The 17,543-nt window shown below is 35.3% G+C and overlaps 1 pseudogene; it reads right to left on the bottom strand.

Annotated features, from left to right (window-relative positions):
* Positions 1–5,387: 5,387 nt before the first annotated feature.
* Positions 5,388–13,191, bottom strand: LOC132565351 (uncharacterized; annotated as a pseudogene).
* Positions 13,192–17,543: the final 4,352 nt, after the last annotated feature.

Raw genomic sequence — 17,543 nt, 5'->3', positions numbered from 1 at the left:
TTGGTGCTTCATATGTCTACTGGCTAATGTTAGAGTAATAAAAAAATTATGTTACTTCCGCAAGTAAACAAGGTGTCTGGTGTCTACAACAGCTTTGTACGGACAGACAATATATACGTCAAGTGTCTGTAGTAAACTTTTATGGAGATATATGTCTAGTGTCTTCTTCAACTCTGTACGGAGATAACTGTCTAGTGTCTACTCTGACCTGGATGGAGACAAAACGTGTAGTGTCTCCACTAGCTCTGTATCTAGATACTAATCCATATTGTCGTCTGGACCTCTGTATTGAAACATGTATCTATTGTTAAGAGTAATTCTGTATGGAGATGTATGTCTAGTGTCTACAGTAATTCTGTATGGTGATGTTTGTCTAGTATCAATTGTAACTCTGCCTCGAGATATGTCTGGTGTCTGCTGTAAGTCTGTATGGAAATACGTACAGATATATTTGTCTGGTGTCTACTGTAAGTCTGTATGGAAATACGTACAGATATATCTGTCTGGTGTCTACTGTAAGTCTGTATGGAAATACGTACAGATATATCTGTCTGGTGTCTACTGTAAGTCTGTATGGAAATACGTACATATATATCTGTCTGGTGTCTACTGTAAGTCTGTATGGAAATACGTACAAATATATCTGTCTGGTGTCTACTGTAAGTCTGTATGGAAATACGTACATATATATCTGTCTGGTGTCTACTGTAAAACTGCATGGAGGTGTATGTCTAGTGTCTACAGTAATTCTGTATGGAGATGTATGTCTAGTGTCTACAATAATTCTGTATGGAGATGTATGTCTAGTGTTAACAGTAATTCTGTATGGAGATGTATGTCTAGTGTCTACAGTAATTCTGTATGGAGATGTATGTCTAGTGTCTACCGTAATTCTGTATGGAGATGTACGTCTAGTGTCTACAGTGATTCTGCATGGAGGTGTATGTCTAGTGTCTACAGTAATTCTGTATGGAGGTGTATGTCTAGTGTCTGGAGTATTTCTGTATGGAGATATAAGTATAGTGTCTACATTAATTCTGTATGGAGATGTATGTCTAGTGTCTACAGTAATTCTGTATGGAGATGTATGTCTAGTGTCAACAGTGATTCCGCATGGAGGTGTATGTCTAGTGTCTACAGTGATTCTGCATGGAGGTGTATGTCTAGTGTCTACAGTAATTCTATATGGAGATGTACGTCTAGTGTTAACAGTAATTCTGTATGGAGATGTATGTCTAGAGTCTACAGTAATTCTGTATGGAGGTGTATGTCTAGTGTCTAGAGTATTTCTGTATGGAGATATAAGTATAGTGTCTACATTAATTCTGTATAGAGATGTATGTCTAGTGTCTACAGTGATTCTGCATGGAGGTGTATGTCTAGTGTCTACAGTAATTCTATATGGAGATGTACGTCTAGTGTTAACAGTAATTCTGTATGGAGATGTATGTATAGTGTCTACTGTATGACTGTATGGAGATGTATGTCTAGTGTCTACTGTATGACTGTATGGAGATGTATGTATAGTGTCTACTGTATGAATGTATGGAGATGTATGTCTAGTGTCTACAGTAACTCTGTATGGAGATGTTCGTCTAGTGTTAACAGTAATTCTGTATGGAGATGTATGTCTAGTGTCTACAGAAATTCTGTATGGAGATGTATGTCTAGTGTCTACAATAATTCTGTATGGAGATGTATGTCTAGTGTTAACAGTAATTCTGTATGGAGATGTATGTCTAGTGTCTACAGTAATTCTGTATGGAGATGTATGTCTAACGTCTACAGTAATTCTGTATGGAGATGTACGTCTAGTGTCTACAGTGATTCTGCATGGAGGTGTATGTCTAGTGTCTACAGTAATTCTGTATGGAGGTGTATGTCTAGTGTCTGGAGTATTTCTGTATGGAGATATCAGTATAGTGTCTACATTAATTCTGTATGGAGATGTATGTCTAGTGTCTACAGTAATTCTGTATGGAGATGTATGTCTAGTGTCTACAGTGATTCTGCATGGAGGTGTATGTCTAGTGTCTACAGTGATTCTGCATGGAGGTGTATGTCTAGTGTCTACAGTAATTCTATATGGAGATGTACGTCTAGTGTTAACAGTAATTCTGTATGGAGATGTATGTCTAGAGTCTACAGTAATTCTGTATGGAGGTGTATGTCTAGTGTCTAGAGTATTTCTGTATGGAGATATAAGTATAGTGTCTACATTAATTCTGTATAGAGATGTATGTCTAGTGTCTACAGTGATTCTGCATGGAGGTGTATGTCTAGTGTCTACAGTAATTCTATATGGAGATGTACGTCTAGTGTTAACAGTAATTCTGTATGGAGATGTATGTATAGTGTCTACTGTATGACTGTATGGAGATGTACGTCTAGTGTCTACTGTATGACTGTATGGAGATGTATGTCTAGTGTCTACTGTATGAATGTATGGAGATGTATGTCTAGTGTCTACTGTATGAATGTATGGAGATGTATGTCTAGTATCTACAGTAATTCTGTATGGAGATGTATGTATAGTATCTACAGTAATTCTGTATGGAGATGTATGTCTAGTGTCTACAGTAATTCTGTATGGAGGTGTATGTCTAGTGTCTAGAGTATTTCTGTATGGAGATATAAGTATAGTGTCTACATTAATTCTGTATGGAGATGTATGTCTAGTGTCTACAGTGATTCTGCATGGAGGTGTATGTATAGTGTCTACAGTAATTCTATATGGAGATGTACGTCTAGTGTCTACAGTAATTCTGTATGGAGATGTATGTATAGTGTCTACTGTATGACTGTATGGAGATGTATGTCTATTGTCTACTGTATGACTGTATGGAGATGTATGTCAAGTGTCTACTGTATGACTGTATGGAGATGTATGTCTAGTGTCTACTGTATGAATGTATGGAGATGTATGTATAGTGTCTACAGTAATTCTGTATGGAGATGTATGTCTAGTGTCTACAGTAATTCTGTATGGAGGTGTATGTCTAGTGTCTAGAGTATTTCTGTATGGAGATATAAGTATAGTGTCTACATTAATTCTGTATGGAGATGTATGTCTAGTGTCTACTGTATGACTGTATGGAGATGTATGTCTAGTGTCTACTGTATGAATGTATGGAGATGTATGTCTAGTGTCTACAGTAACTCTGTATGGAGATGTTCGTCTAGTGTTAACAGTAATTCTGTATGGAGATGTATGTCTAGTGTCTATAGTAACTCTGTATGGAGATGTACGTCTAGTGTTAACAGTAATTCTGTATGGAGATGTAAGTCTAGTGTTAACAGTAATTCTGTATGGAGATGTATGTCTAGTGTCTACAGTAATTCTGTATGGAGATGTATGTCTAGTGTCTACCGTAATTCTGTATGGTGATGTACGTCTAGTGTCTACAGTGATTCTGCATGGAGGTGTATGTCTAGTGTCTACAGTAATTCTGTATGGAGGTGTATGTTTAGTGTCTAGAGTATTTCTGTATGGAGATATAAGTATAGTGTCTACATTATTTCTGTATGGAGATGTATGTCTAGTATCTACAGTGATTCTGCATGGAGGTGTATGTCTAGTGTCTACAGTGATTCTGCATGGAGGTGTATGTCTAGTGTCTACAGTAATTCTATATGGAGATGTACGTCTAGTGTTAACAGTAATTCTGTATGGAGATGTATGTCTAGTGTCTACAGTAATTCTGTATGGAGATGTATGTCTAGTGTCTAGAGTATTTTTGTATGGAGATATAAGTATAGTGTCTACATTAATTCTGTATAGAGATGTATGTCTAGTGTCTATAGTGATTCTGCATGGAGGTGTATGTCTAGTGTCTACAGTAATTCTATATGGAGATGTACGTCTAGTGTTAACAGTAATTCTGTATGGAGATGTATGTATAGTGTCTACTGTATGACTGTATGGAGATGTATGTCTAGTGTCTACTGTATGACTGTATGGAGATGTATGTCTAGTGTCTACTGTATGAATGTATGGAGATGTATGTCTAGTGTCTAAAGTAATTCTGTATGGAGATGTATGTCTAGTGTCTACAGTAATTCTGTATGGAGATGTATGTCTAGTGTCTACAGTAATTCTGTATGGAGGTGTATGTCTAGTGTCTAGAGTATTTCTGTATGGAGATATAAGTATAGTGTCTACATTAATTCTGTATGGAGATGTATGTCTAGTGTCTATAGTGATTCTGCATGGAGGTGTATGTCTAGTGTCTACAGTAATTCTGTATGGAGATGTATGTCTAGTGTCTAAAGTAAATCTGTATGGAGATGTATGTATAGTGTCTACTGTATGACTGTATGGAGATGTATGTCTATTGTCTACTGTATGACTGTATGGAGATGTATGTCTAGTGTCTACTGTATGACTGTATGGAGATGTATGTCTAATATCTACCGTATGTCTGTATGGCAATAGGTACTGTCTGGTGTCTATTGCAACTCTGTCAGCAGAAATACGTCTTGTGTCCATTGCAATTATGTAGATAGATATATGTCTAATGTCTTCCGTTACTCTGTATGTAGTGTCTACTCTAACTTCGAAGATACAGGCCTGTGGTTACAGTATGGTCATTTAATTAAGAACGGCGTTTTCTTGTACGCAGGTTAGTGAATGTGTTGAGTGCATGTTTTTGGAGGGGGTCGTGACGTGGAGCCTCCTTGTGACAGTGCTATAACACTGAAGTAAATTACCGAATTCACCCAGCAGGATACCCAGTGCAGAAATATTATACAGTAAATAGGTAAGTCAATCACAATGCTGTCATAATGCTGAGCTAGTAACTTCAATTTTGAATTCTTTCATAAGGCTAGAGCCCAAAACGCGAGAGAAAACAAAAATATCCATGTTTAGTTGACTCGTACGATCATGTAGTGGGGGCAGAAGGTATATTCTTCCGCCTACTTGCAAGTATGATATGTGTAAGTTTTGTGTCAGTTATATGGTCATGTAGATAGCCGCATGGCTAGATGGTGTATTGTTGAACTTCTCCGTTAAAAAACAATAACTTCTCAGTCTGATAACCGGATTAGTGATGGAGCGATCAACTGTAAATCAAAATGGACATCTGAGACAAAAGAAGAAACAGCACAGCTCCACATCACGCTATCTTTGTTACAGGAGAGCGTGACACCGACTCCAACATATCACGTGACATCAGAATCAATTCAACGTTTGATCTGTATGTTGTCTTCACTGTACACCATAATACATATATGGGGATAGTTCCAATGCCATTTAGTGTGGTTTATGGCTTTTAATCATCATTTTACTATAAAGCCATATTCAACGATCGAAATATAGAGTCTCGAGTCTGTCATCAACAATGGGTGCAATATACGCCACATCTGAATTTGTTCTGGAGATTTCGTCATGGTATGGGTATTTTGGTAACCATTTGTTCCCATGTGTTGTCAATGACACCATCCTTTCTTATCTCGATTATGACACCCGCGGCATTAAACTGTATAATTCAAAAACGTTTTCAAAACATTGCTCTGAGCCTATAATCTCAACTCGATCTTAGGGAGATGGAGTTCTGAGCTGTCAGTGATACTGCTGGTGAATGCACCAGACAGAAATATCTCGGTGACTTCAATGCTTAACTTTCTGATTTATTTCTTACACTGGCGTGCGATAATAACACAGATATACGCTACACGTTTTTCTGTATAAGGTATCATCGACGTCGTGATATCCAGTATCAATTATTTATGTTTATATTGACCTATACGATGGTTATCATTGTATTACACAAAAACTAAATTAGCACGATATGAAATATCGAAAGATATTACGTCCGGAACGAATTTCTGATAACGGTATGGTATGTTGTAGGTATCACGATTTATTTTTTTCCTTTTATTCTTTACCACAATTGTAAAATATTTTTCATAAATCATTCTAAGATATCACAGATATTATTTGAGCATTTCTTAAATATTTTGCAGATCCAGACAAGCTAGAATGATGACGCCAGTACGAAAATAAAACATCCTATACAACCATATCATAAACAATGATATATCGACATGCTTTCGTTCATATACTCGACTTCTTGTTCCATACAAAAACAATTTATGTAGAAAAGGTTGGTTGTTTCTTGATAAGAGCATTGATGTCCCATCAATGGGATGCACGCCCGTGAAAAAGAACAAACGTTTCCACCCGCGATGCGAGATTTATTTCTTATTCATCAAGAAGCACGGAATATACTGTTGGTTACATTTTTCTTTCATTCATTTTTTTGTTTAAATATGCCGCCCTGTCCGATATTACATTTCCACATTTAGGATATCAGTCTTATTAATGTTATACAGAAGAATCATGAGCAACACATTATAGCAGAGCGAGAGCTTCTTCATGTTTCGTTTGACGCACGACAATAGACAATCACAAAAAGTGTTCATGGCTGTGCATAGAAGGGGGAGGGGTATGTGAACTAGCTAAGGCACCTGTCAGGTAACGTTCAGTAGTCTTGATTATATAACTAATCACCATCCTCTATCAGGAAAGTCTATACAGTTTCTAACCGAAGATCAGAACAAAGAAACTGAAACGTATAAATACGGTGGTGGACACAAAGACCACCTGTGGCATTTCACTGCAAGCATTGTTATCTGATTGGTCAACAGTGAGTATAAATATAAAAAAAATGAACACGTTGTGGTTCCGTGGGATTCCCATATCATATACAGCATGAACACATTGTGGTTCCGTGGGATTCCCATATCATATACAGCATGAACACGTTGTGGTTCCGTGGGATTCCCATATCACACACAGCATGGACACGTTGTGGTTCCGTGGGATTCCCATATCATATACAGCATGAACACGTTGTGGTTCCGTGGGATTCCCATATCATATACAGCATGAACACGTTGTGGTTCCGTGGGATTCCCATATCATATACAGCATGAACACGTTGTGGTTCCGTGGGATTCCCATATCATATACAGCATGAACACGTTGTGGTTCCGTACAGCATGAACACGATTCCCATATCATGTACAGCATGAACACGTTGTGTGGTTCCGTGGGATTCCCATATCATGTACAGCATGAACACGTTGTGGTTCCGTGGGATTCCCATATCATGTACAGCATGAACACGTTGTGCTTCCGTGGGATTCCCATATCATGTAGAGCATGAACACGATGTGGTTCCGTGGGATTCCCATATCATGTACAGCATGAACACGTTGTGGTTCCGTGGGATTCCCATATCATGTACAGCATGAACACGTTGTGGTTCCGTGGGATTCCCATATCATATACAGCATGAACACGTTGTGGTTCCGTGGGATTCCCATATCATATACAGCATGAACACGTTGTGGTTCCGTGAGATTCCCATATCATATACAGCATGAACACGTTGTGGTTCCGTGGGATTCCCATATCATATACAGCATGAACACGTTGTGGTTCCGTGGGATTCCCATATCATATACAGCATGAACACGTTGTGGTTCCGTGAGATTCCCATATCATATACAGCATGAACACGTTGTGGTTCCGTGGGATTCCCATATCATATACAGCATGAACACGTTGTGGTTCCGCTGGATTCTTGTCCCCAATATTAAAGTGACACAAAAGAATGGGGGTCAGTAAGCTGGAAGTATAATGTTACTGGCATACAGAGGAGAGAGCATGACAAAGAGAAAGTTCTGCAACTCAAATGATATTCAGTCATAACTAACAAAAATAATGAATTAGATTTATATCGTGATTCCACCCATCCATATAGCCTTCTATATAATCAGGTTTATCATGGGTGTGATAATACTAGTTTAAGTTATAATTTCCATCCCGATAATTGAGTCACGCCTTGAACTGTGATTTTTTGGTATATTATATATCAATAACAACAGATTAAGAAATACATCCAGTAATGTCATTTTATCAAATGACGAATAACATGGCAGGCACGGTAACAACTATGTTGTACAAACATGTTTACAACATGAACAATATCATAATCTTGATATAGCCAAAAAATATATAATACGCCACAGGACTGCAGTGCTGTCAATCATAGCAGTTTACCGCCATCGTAAGACTCGAGATAACGTGTAATCTCCATCATATCTGATATCCTAGGTAAAATACAATAACATTGCACCATACAATAATATGCAGATGGTTCAAGTTTACTAATCGGTGTGATAATAGCAATTTAGTCAAATTGGGAATCCTGTCGAGCGGTAGATTAAATTTCATGTAATGGGAAATCTAGATATTTTGCTCGACCTCTAGTAAGTTCAATCTTAATGAATTAGTCGCTTAATTTTCAATACAAGTACTTCTGTGACCATGATTTATATAAATGGATAAATAATACAGCGTTACTTCATTACCTAGGAAGTGTTTTTTTCTGAAATGATCGATATTTTAAAGTTCACACCCGGACAAAATTTAGACATTATTTAGATGTTTGCCGAATCCCACCTTCTGTACAATTATTTCTGGATTAATTAGCAAACTATGTGCTGCGATATGAATTTGTGCGTGTTCGACGTTTGTTCGGTATGACAACACTTTCTTGGATTGACCAAGATTTACATGGTGGGAGTCAGCGTCTAGCCACTTTGTTTTTATCTGCTTTTTACTAAATATTTCCTCACCCAAATATCCTCGCCGTTTACAAAAGGTAATGATACATATAAAAATCAAGCCCTTCATGAAAATTCCCCGAGAGATTTTATTGTCCGTTTGTTGATGTCCAGATACATTACGGACTCTCTAGAGACATGACCCTAGGCCACACGTTTCTTTATGGAATCTTTATCCTCCGATAATTGACCGAACCCATGGCAAGCTTAATGTTCTTAAAAGTTGGTAATGTTATTCTTGTACATGTTGCCACTTTCAATTCAAATTGAAAGAGGAAAGAAAAAGAAGACATGCAGCACAACCCTCAATTTCATTTTACTGGAAATATGAAATATTAGTTTATTGCCTTTTTGTAATTGATAATCATTTTAACAAATATCATATGTTTGGCAACAGCGACACACGTGTATTTTATATTCAGTATCTGACTTTAACCTTAATTCCATTGCTGTAAAATGTTGTACGTTTCTAACTAAAATTCTAACAATTTCATTTCGTAGACAATACTTAAATCCTGATGATTTCTGAAAACTAGCGTTTTAAATGTATACCCTTTGCCAACTTCCCGATTCCTAATAAATTGCAAATGTACATTTTTTCGATGCAATATTTTTATGAAATAAAAACGGAAAGCTTAAGAGCAATTCGATAATGTTTGAGAAGTGCTGTACGATCGTCCGTTGATCCTAAATTCTGTCACCTGCATCAGACATTACAACACATGGAGAAGTGCTGTACGATCGTCCGTTGATCCTTAATTCTGTCACCTGCATCAGACATTACAACACATGGAGAAGTGTTGTACGATGTTCCGTTAATTCTAAATTTTGTCACCTTCATCAGACATTACAAAACATGGAGAAGTCTTGTACGATGTTCCGTTGATCCTAAATTTTGTCAACAGACATTAGAACACATGGAGAAGTCTTGTATGATGTTTCGTTGAATATAACACATTGAGTCTTGTATGGTATTCCATGATCATGGATTCTATCACCTTCATCAGACAATACACTAAGAGAAGTGTTGTATGATGTTTCTATAATTAATATACGATATAGTGAGACTATGACGAATGCGTAGGTGATATCAATGCAGGAGAAAACACGAAAGAGTGACGAAAATATTCCATAAAAATTTACAAATCATAAATTATCACTTATAGAGTACTGATTAATAATTGATGGATATGAAATATATTACATTACAAAATGCAGGTTGATGAAAATGAAAGTTTTACGATCGTTATAATGATCTCATTGAGCAATGTTCTATTTCTTTGTGCAACATGAATCTGGACGTGTTTAATGCTCATTATTTTGTCTGTTGGTTCTGTTGTTTACCCTTTTCTCATTTGCGAACGTAACATTACTGACTTGGATTGACCAAGGTTTACATGGCGGGTGTCGTCGATGAAGCAGAAGACGCTTGCTGTTCCGGAACACCTGATCTTATTCTTGTACTTTTTCATGAGTCTCCTTGTTAACATTTCTTTTAATTTCTTTCTTTTTATTGAATTCGAGCTTGAATTATGATTATGTTGACATGTATGTATTTTCTTGTTGTTTTCTATACCAATTTAACCTTTTGAATAGGAATCTGCATGTTAGAATAAATAGTGCAAATGGATTGGCATTAAATGGGTCAAAATACCACTTACAACATCTTCTATATTTAGAAAATGTTCCTTCCACCATTTGTAGGTATGCACTTTAGACAAAGCCCTGGTTTCACATAAAAGAACTGCGAGCTGGCAAGAATGAAAGGGAAGAATCGTATTTATTTTGGTGCAAGACATAAAAGTACATATGAAGTAACCTGAGAATTTAACTCGATTGTATACAGGGTAATAGGAAACCCGATTACAAATCTTACGGGAAATTTACAAGTAGAGTCATGGTTGTTGAAGTGGTACTTTTCTGCATTAATTTGTTTTCATTTTTTAAATGTCAGACGGTGTTGGTTTTAGTGTTGTTAGGTACCAAAGACTTTGCAAAATAAAAGTATACGTAAAATATTTTGAAAAAATAAGTAAGAATTAGCTAGACTATCTGCTGTTCCTTAGTGTCCAGTAAACTAAAACTTGAAAAGGATACGATGTACACAGATCAATTCCATATGTTTCTTGTTATATTGATAACAACTGTATGTACTTGTAGCGTAGAACGAAGCTAAACAGACCAATTTAAGTCCGTTCGGGGAGAATCTAACATAAGAGTACCAAACCAACTTCCATGACGTTTTCAAGAAACATGAAATTATCAGATAAACATTTATCATAACAGTATATTTATTTCTACTTTGTTAGTAATGCCATGATGTAGAAACCAATCAGAATTCTGACTTAACCGGTCGTTAAAAAGGCAAACATTGTCCATAGTAAACAATGTATTTTAGTTTTGATAACATGTGTAGGGGATAAAATAATAAGCATTGTACATTCATTTATCATTATTATTATCATTTGACAGAGTTTGCACACAAATATCATATTGCATAGCTGTCAGTTATAACGGAAATACATATTACATAAACACAGTTCAATGGTCAAAGGCAAAAGAAACAAAATCCAGAAATAATAAGATATTCCAGATAGCAGCTACGAAAGGATTTGAATTAAGCAGAAAATGTATCAATAAGTGACTGGCTACCTTTCCAAGGAATAGTATGTGAACAATTTTCTTTAAAATCTCGGAATTAAGCTGTCTTGGATTTGTTTTATTTTCACTTCTCCTCATTGGAGGTCATGACTCACTTCAATAGTATCGTTGATTCGTCAACACTTTATGTATGTGTCTACGCAAATAGAATGTAGATGTTGAACTGACAAACTAATAATCAATTTCTTTATCTCTTATTCGTTATTTGTTTAAATATATATTCATGATTTCTAGTCACCAAGTTCATACAACAACAGCAACATTTACAACACAATGGAAAACCAAATAGGTAACCCAGACTGTGAATAATTTATAAGAGACAAAGTAATAGATGCTTATCAATGGACGGGAAATGGTTCGACATTCAAAGTCTTCAGGAGACCCCACGAATCTCACTGGTCTGGAAATTAATTATATATGAAATGGTCTCTCATCGAAAGAGACAATGAAAGCGGACGAAATCAAAGTGAGATAAATTGAGTATTACGTGTACAGACTGTCATTGTGTTACAAATCCCTACTTAGAAGCTATTTCTGTCGATGTCAGTGATTTAGATGATATGTGTTTTAAAATTACAAAAATACAAATTACTTTCAATTTCTGACAATACTGAAAAAATGCATCTTAGAAACTGATCATCATCTTTGGTTTCATTTGTCTTTGTCTCGACTGAATCCACAAAATTTCCTGTATCTAAAGATTGTACCCTTGTGAACCTAACCCCTTTCCCAATCTCTTTAACTAAGTGTGCCCAGTAGGAAGCGCGTCACTATCGAAAGAAATAGGCATCATCAAGCAAAACAAAAACAAATGAGATCATCGAAAATGCCATGGCTGTGCATATGACAATAAACGATACCATTTATGTACCATGTATGTACCATGTATTTACCATGTATGTACCATGTATTTACCATATATGTACCATGTATGTACCATGTATTTACCATGTATGTACCATGTATGTACCATGTATTTACCATATATGTACCATGCATTTACCATGTATTCAACATGTATATACCATGTATGTACCATGTTATATCATGCATTTACCATGTATGTACCATGTATATACCATGTATGTACCATGTATGTACCACTATCGAAAGAAATAGGCATCATCAAGCAAAATAAAAACAAATGAGATCATCGAAAACGCCATGGCTGTGCATATGACAATAAACGATACCATTTATGTACCATGTATGTACCATGTATTTACCATGTATGTACCATGCATTTACCATGTATGTACCATGCATTTACCATGTATGTACCATATATGTACCATGTATTTACCATGTATGTACCATGTATGTTCCATGTATTTACCATATATGTACCATGCATTTACCATGTATTTAACATGTATGTACCATGTATGTACCATGTTATATCATGCATTTACCATGTATGTACCATATATGTATCATGCATTTACCATGTATGTACCATGTATTTACCATGTATATACCATGTATTTACCATGTATTTACCGTGTATGTACCATGTTATATCATGTATTTACCATGTATGTTCATGTATGTACCATGTGTTTACCAGGTATTTACCATGTATGTACCTTGTATGTACCATGTATGTACCATGTATTTACCATGTATGTACCATGTATTTACCATGTATTTACCATGTATTTACCGTGTATGTACCATGCTATATCATGTATTTACCATGTATGTTCATGTTTGTACCATGTATGTACCATGTATGTACCATGTATTTACCATGTATTTACCGTGTATGTACCATGCTATATCATGTATTTACCATGTATGTTCATGTATGTACCATGTATTTACCATGTATGTACCATGTATGTACCATTTATATACCATGCATTTACCATGTATGTACCATGTATGTACCATGTATATACCATGCATTTACCATGTATGTACCATGTATGTACCATGTATGTACCATGTATATACCATGCATTTACCATGGATGTACCATGTATTTACCATGTATTTACTATGTATTTACCGTGTATGTACCATGTTATATCATGTATTTACCATGTATGTTCATGTATGTACCATGCGTTTACCATGTATGTACCATGTATGTACCATGTATGTACCATGTATTTACCAAGGATGTACCATGTATTTACCATGTAAGTACCATGTATTTACCATGTATTTACTATGTATTTACCGTGTATGTACCATGTTATATCATGTATTTACCATGTATATTCATGTATGTACCATGTATGTACCATGTATTTACCATGTATGTTCATGTATGTACCATGTATTTACCATGTATGTACCATGTATGTACCATGTATGTACTGTTCAAACATCAATTTCATTAGTGGGTCTTCCTTCAAACTATATCATATACAATGATATACAAGAACACAACAATCAACGGTTTCCATCGGAATCGGATTTATAGACTAAGATAACTATTCAGGTAAGAAACCATTTCTTCCAACATGGAGTTTGGTCGGATGCCTGAATACATTTAAACCAGTTGAGATGAAACATTTTATTAAATATCATATAGCGAAATTGATTAATGTCCTCAAATGCTTTTTACAATTTCTCGAACATGCCGTAATGATTGTAAGTGACTGGTCCCCTATAAAACTTTTTTTTTTGACAGGCATGTTCTGATATTTATTTGTATGTTATTCTCTGTGTCCCTGATGCTATTTTAAAACCAATAATACAATATATTTAGATCTCAAAAAGCGAATAAAAAAATGAAGACCATGTGTTCTAAAGTGTTAACGTCTTTCCCTTTGACCAAATATAAATATTTTCAGGCATACAAATGACTATTAATATAGAAGTTGATGGAGCACTGACCATATCACCATATTACGAGAGTGTGTATTATTTTGTGAATTAGTGTGGTACAATATTTAGATATAGTGCAGAGAAAACAGAGAATTTGTAGGTAAAATTTATTGATTCAAAAAAGATATGAAAAAATTATCAGAAACAATTTTTAAAAGTGTATAAGTTAAACAGTAACACCTAATACTTGTTAAAGCGATTATCCTTATCATCACTGACGAGTCCGCGAAGAATGAGACAGCTGTATGATGAAGTTGAATTCATTATAAATGAAGAAATGTATCCTACTCTGTATTAAAAGGTGCCATTCACTTTTGTGTGTTTTATAATCTTTATCATATCTCCTGTAAAATGTTCTTATTTGACAGCTTGGCATCAAGCAAGATTTATATGGCAAGTGCTGTCGATAAAGCAGAAGACGCTTGCTCTTCTGGAACACTTGGTCTTATTTTCTTTGTACTTTTTTCGTATCTCTCTACGTAAATCTTCTTTTGTTCATATTTTGCCCTTGCTTTATTCAAATTGAGTTTGGATTATGATCATGTTGAATTATTGGTATTTTTATCTTTTTCTTAAATGAAAGTGGCGATATGTATATGAATAACATTGGTATAAACAATATTTTATTTTCAGATTTTCATTTACAACATACACATACACAAATTATAAAATTGAAAATGGATCTGGCAACAAGATTATAAATCTTATATCAAGCCATCCCCAATATATGTAAAAATATGAATAACATTAGCTACAATAAATAACATCAAGCTTAATATGGATTTGATTCGTTGTGGGAAGATGAAGATTAAACAAAGAAACATGTGGCCTAGAGTCATGTCTCTACAGAGTTCGTAGTGTATCTGGACATCAACAAACGGGCAATAAGAAATCTCGGGGACTTTTTTGAGAAAGTAGTGTGCGGGGTAAGTATTTTGAGAAGGTGAAGGAATAGGATTGAGAAACGAGTGTGCGGGGTAAGGATTTTGAGGAGGTGAAGGAATAGGATTGAGAAACGAGTGTGCGGGGTAAGGATTTTGAGGAGGTGAAGGAATAGGATTGAGAAACGAGTGTGTGGGGTAAGGATTTTGAGGAGGTGAAGGAATAGGATTGTGAAACGAGTGTGCGGGGTAAGGATTTTGAGGAGGTGAAGGAATAGGATTGAGAAACGAGTGTGCGGGGTAAGGTTTTTGAGAAGGTGTGGGAATAGGATTGAGAAACGAGTGTGCGGGGTAAGGATTTTGAGATGGTGTGGGAATAGAATTGAGAAACGAGTGTGCGGGGTAAGGATTTTGAGATGGTGTGGAAATAGGATTGAGAAACGAGTGTGCGGGGTAAGGTTTTTGAGAAGGTGCGGGAATAGAATTGAGAAACGAGTGTGCGGGGTAAGGATTTTGAGAAGGTGAAGGAATATAATTGAGAAAGGAGTGTGCGGGGTAAGGATTTTGAGATGGTGTGGAAATAGGATTGAGAAACGAGTGTTCGGGGTAAGGATTTTGAGGAGGTGAAGGAATAGGATTGTGAAACGAGTGTGCGGGGTAAGGATTTTGAGAAGATGAGGGAATAGGATTGAGAAACGAATGTGCAGGGTAAGGATTTTGAGACATTATTTCATTTCATTTCAGACCTGTAGATTATTTTTCATATATGTTATTAAAACTTTTATATGTTAAAGTTTTGATAATTTCTTCAGAAAACTCAGTGTATTGATACCCATTATTAGAAAGCATTGGATAATAGTGATCAAAGAAGTGAGTAGAATCCGTAACATAAATCAATAATGACAGGTGTACCTCACCAAGTCGAATGCCAATCATTCCCTTAATAATTCTTATTCAAAATTTGATTGAATGTTTGTTTATGTTGATCAGTTTGCTTGGTTTTACAAAGAAATGAAAAATTAAGAAACTGGACTGATATTTCACACATTTTTATTTATTAATTTTATCTATGGATAACGTCATCATATTTCACATTAAGAAATGTTTCTTTCCTATAATGAAGTTATACATGACTTGATTCAATTCGAAAGCAATGTACAGTGAACAGTTCATGGTGTTGTCCTTTTCTGGGAGAGACCATATTAACTATATTATCTTTATAAACTGGATTATCGCGGTTACACTGCACTCTTGTATTTAAATTTGTTACAAGAAATTAACAATATAAAATGTTAATGGACCCAAAATTCTTTTAATGAACTTTAAGATGGATGGATGAGTGGATGGTAGATGTTGTGTGTTGCCTCGACATTAAGTTTTGCATTTGGTGTATTCAGTATATTATCCTTTATTTAATATGTGTTTAATAATGTTCGCTGTGTGTATGTCGCTGCTTCTGACCATTCTGACGAGTCACACCTTACACGGTAACGTGTATAACATATGCATAATATCTATTTATGCGGCTAACAGATATAGACAAGTATTCCACTCCAAAGTAAAGATAATTATTAAGACAGCAAAAATATCCAAATCATAATTTATTTTGCAGCGAAAGGCATTCGTTAATCACGTGTTTGAAAAACCGGTATTAAGAATGTTGCTGTATCGGTCAATGTAAGGATTTAAAAAAAAACAAGAATAAAAAATCAATAAAAAAGGTTGGATAAAATTTTAAAAGTTGTTCAAAAGTATGATGAATATTTTCTACAATTCATTAAAATCAATTACACGAAGACAAGCGTTTTTATTTCAAATAATTGAAATATATTCTATTCAATCAAAAAGCATTATGCTATATTTGTGGTGTACGTCACGTTTCCCCACTTAACCTTAAATGGAGTGAGCATGCTATGTCATTATCTGCTTCAACTTCTCATAGCTTTCGTCCGTGTGGAGGTTAACAAATTTAACGCAATTCCATTAGCATTGATGGCGTGGCAAATACTATCACTTCCGGTAAAAGTGCTTTCCGTTTACTGTACACTTTATACCCTTAGCGTGAATTTCTGGTTCACACAAGTCGGTCATCGAAGATGAGACACTTAAGGTGATTAATTGGAAGATTGTTTGACGTCAAAGTATTTTTTCTGCAATTAATTGCAATTTATAATAACAAAATAAATTTAGAGTTGTGTAAAGAGAGCAACTTAATCAGATTTATTGGACAAGTAACGGAGAAAAAATTAACAATGAATATTCATAAACATTCAATTCTGAGCTATCAATATCAACTTAAAGAGTGCGAGTGGTATACTCTTCCTGTGAACTTTTAGTCCTTGATATTTGTCCCGTAACCCGCATGCTTGTTTAATTAATTCGAATAGTGACTGAATAGTACAGTTCGTTGTTTGGATTACTATTTCTAACTCGAAATTTATATTGAAATATTTTATTCACTTGTGTCACGTGTACAAAGTTTAAAAGATTCAATTGAATCTGTACAATATATTAAAAGTTTTTTAA

Source organism: Ylistrum balloti, unplaced genomic scaffold (genome assembly GCF_031769215.1).
Source record: "Ylistrum balloti isolate Yb309-2 unplaced genomic scaffold, AGI_CSIRO_Ybal_v1 Utg369716, whole genome shotgun sequence".
In the NCBI taxonomy this organism is placed as follows: domain Eukaryota; kingdom Metazoa; phylum Mollusca; class Bivalvia; order Pectinida; family Pectinidae; genus Ylistrum; species Ylistrum balloti.
This window is presented reverse-complemented; position numbering and strand designations above follow the sequence as displayed.